This window comes from Tachypleus tridentatus, chromosome 1 (assembly GCF_004210375.1).
Source record: "Tachypleus tridentatus isolate NWPU-2018 chromosome 1, ASM421037v1, whole genome shotgun sequence".
NCBI lineage: Eukaryota > Metazoa > Arthropoda > Merostomata > Xiphosura > Limulidae > Tachypleus > Tachypleus tridentatus.
The window spans coordinates 6,268,830-6,272,568 of NC_134825.1; the positions used below are offsets into that span (position 1 = coordinate 6,268,830).

Below are 3,739 nucleotides of genomic sequence, written 5' to 3' on the forward strand. Positions count from 1 at the left end.
AAATGTCAACAGCATAAATAACTGTAGCTAATACATTCTCATGACAATAAAACTCATTCTTGGCTATAAGTATACTTACAGACAAGCACTGTATTTAACATAAGCACAATCCCAAATATACTTTCATTACTTCCCACAAGTCTCAGTCACTCAACTCTTAAAAAGCAAATGGAGACTCTCTAATGACAACCAACCAAGTGTAAATAATTACTTACCATCAAACTTAAAATAAAAAGCTGTGCTGCTTTTGACATTTATACCTGAAAGATCAAAATTACCAAACATCTTACAATCTTTCCAATATGAACATTTTGACCAAATTATGATAATAAACATGTTTAAATAACTTTCTAAGTAAGTTGATTTTTTGCATAACCATATTTTTGAAAATTTCTTACCTTGTTCACTACTGTTTCCATTCTGGTTTCCCCCCACTGCCATGGTAATTCTGTCTCTCCAACAACATTGAAGTCAGATTTGTGCAACTTTCTTCTAAACCGACAGTGATAAATCAGTAACAATTAAGGTCATAGTTTAAAAGTAAGAAAATATTACTTCAACTTCCCTGAATACATTTTAAATTTATAGTTATCATTTCTCCAAAGTAATTTCTTTTTATCACTTCAAATTTTGTGAGACACATGTTCCAAGTCATTTCAACATGGTGATGAACTGACATGCTTCGTATGCAGTATGTATACAGATTATGTAGTTACATGAAATTCAATATTTATAACCTAATAGATACTTATTTGCATTTATTCAAACTTTACAGTGTTAACAATTTTTAATTATTTTAATTACTAATTCTATGATTCTTGTACACATAAACTCTGGATGTAAAATTTTCCCACAATTGGTATACATTAATTAAAACATCAGTGTGGATTACATTGCAAGGCATTTCACATTTTTCACCTAAAAAATCAGACAGTGTTGAACTTTTGGAAGAGTTTGCACTACATTCATATTCACAAATCTGAATCAAGAACAAAATTAATTATTGTTTAAAACCCAGGAATTACATTTTATACCCTAAAGTTTGAGCTACAATGATAACATATTTTCAAGTTTATATTTTCCTGCGAGTACCTTTAATATGTAGAAAGAACACAGACATATTAGATTTCTAAATTCAAGGAAAACTTTTAAACCTATTTAAATAGTTTTAAACTCTCAAATATTTTAGAATCTATATTCTGTTATTTAAGAAAGAACAATAACTATTTGGAAAGTATTGAAATAAGATAATCATTCCAGATTTGGAAGGATTATAACAGGAAAGACTAAAATTAACATTTTTTAGTAAAGCAAAGGCCTTGATAGAAACATATTTGAGACTTTAGAATCACTGGAAGTTTGGAATCCATAAATCCAAACAATGATTCTACAAAAAAGCCTATGCAGACAGTAAGAGTAAAAAGCCAAACCTTAAGACACAGATATCTTAGACATGATTCCAGTTGAGGCAGTTTTGTTTGTTTTCCAGCAGGGTGGTCAGCCTATGGAATAGTTTTCCTCCAAGTGTGGTCAAACCTGCAAAGTAGTTTAAGAGGAGACTAGATAAATTAAAGAGGAGAGCTTGGAGGAGAGGAAAACTGGACAACCTATATGAATAGATGGAGTTAAGTGCCTTTTGACTGTTATCTCAGTGTTTGCTGAGAAATTCAAGCTCTGCATAGCCTATTCACCAATTTTTGTCATCTGTTTTAGCTATGTAAAGCAATATATACATAAAATATTTATAAATTGTTATTTAAGATGGCTCAAGTGACACAGATAAACACAACTTTAAAACCATGTGGCTCCAATGCTTCAACAGTTGGAATGAGATTCCAAATTCATGTTTCTTTATGTTGTTGTTACAATCACATTCAAATCAAAATTGTTTGTACAACGTCAAAAGAAACGTATGGTACACTAACAGTTCTTGTATGCTATAGAACACAGATGATTTAATCAAGTTTAAAAAATTAATTAAATGATCTTCATTGTAATTTCAATAACATATAGTTTGAAACTGTCACCGAAGTACATCACTGAATTAAGAAAATAAATAAAACAGAGCTAAAAATTATTAATAAAAATATGTTTATACGGTTTTGTCTGTCTCACTGCATTTGTAGGAAAGAAGTAAGTGCAAAGTGGTGACAGACCTTACTGTAATATGGTAAGAAAGAAACAAAAACCTGGAACATTCCTTCCCTACACGACGACTAGACAGTGTTACTTGTACTATTACTGCTACTACTACTACAGTACAAGTAACGTGATTAACGTCAGTCACACTCACAGATAAAGTTACTTACGACTTATGTTACTGCACTTAGTAATATATGATAGCAATTCTATTATTAGTATTAGTTGTACGTCGTTGAAAAAAAAACTTCATAATTGACACTTATAATATAACAGCACATTTCATACCTCAACATTTAATTTGAAGTTCTATGCCACTCAACAAATATATAAACTACCCCAATAAGTTAACCAACTCTATCGTTTACAGTTTTAGTTTATCCCACAAAAGATTGGATATAGCAGAAAGCGCCCTCTGATAAATGTAATTTTGAACTTATTCGTTATTATTTATACGCTGTTTCTATACTTCGTGTAATTACGTTCGTACTTTTCTTTGTGATTAGATTACGTTTTTTCGAAAAATGAATCGACTACTGAAAAAAAACACTTGAAATAATTCATACAATTACCATTGTTTATTCAAAGCTCTAGGGTTTTTCCTTTTATTTCGAACATGTTCTGTATTGTACATTGGGTAAAACACATTTAGTTATTTTTTGCCATTGGCATGGCCAGGTGGTTAAGACACCCGACTCGTAATCTGAGGGACGCGGGTTCGAATACCCGTCACACCGAACATGCTCACTCTTTCAACCGTGGGGGCGTTATTGTGTTACGATCAATGACACTACTTGTTGGTAAAACAGTAGCTCAAGTGTGTGTGGTTCGTGGTGATGATTCACCGCCTTCTCTCTTGTCTTACACTGCTAAATTAGGGACGGCTAGCACATATAGCCCTCGTGTACCTTTGCGCGACCCTTGGATTACGAGCTGAGTGCCTTAATTACTTGGCTATGCCGGGCCCGCTTGTTACTGATCTATTAATAATAATAATAATAATAATAATAAATTTATTAAGCAATAAATTAGACACAAAAAATCAAATATCAATATAAAACCATCAACAAAGAGTTAACTCGTCCTGTGATGGTTAAACACATAATAAAGTAAAATCAAAACTTACAAAATCAATATAAAGTTCCCAGAATATTATCATCAGTATTTAAGATCCATTGTTTTAAGTATTTCTTTTGATTAACACGATTAATAGAAGATCTTATACTATAATGAATAAAATTATGAATACGAGGTGCCAAATAAAGATATTGATGAAGTGTAACTGTTTTACGTGGTGTGGGTACATTAATTGGAAAAAAAGATTGAAGTCGTGTAAAATATGAAGTGACTTTAAAAGGCCTATTAAAAGAAACATGCAATGTAGATAAAGCTAAAAAATATAAATAAAGTTTATCATATGAAAGAGGGGAGTTAAATTTACTGAAATCGGTATCAAGCCTATGAGTAAAATAAGAGAGAAAACACTTTTTGCAACTTGTGAATAGGAATTAAAAAGTCTTATATGTGCCACCCCAAATTGAAATACAATATTGTAAGAAAGATTGAAAGAGAGCATAATATACACTTAACAAAATATGAT

At 31.1% G+C, this 3,739-nt stretch overlaps 1 long non-coding RNA gene across 1 annotated transcript; it reads right to left on the reverse strand.

Moving 5' to 3' along the window:
- Positions 1-390: 390 nt before the first annotated feature.
- On the reverse strand, positions 391-2,546 carry LOC143229230 (uncharacterized). The gene is made up of 3 exons (XR_013015847.1): positions 2,428-2,546; positions 1,431-1,536; positions 391-492 (listed from the first exon to the last, which is right to left on the reverse strand). It is a non-coding gene; the product is annotated as an uncharacterized LOC143229230 (long non-coding RNA).
- Between the last annotated feature and the right edge of the window lie 1,193 nt (positions 2,547-3,739).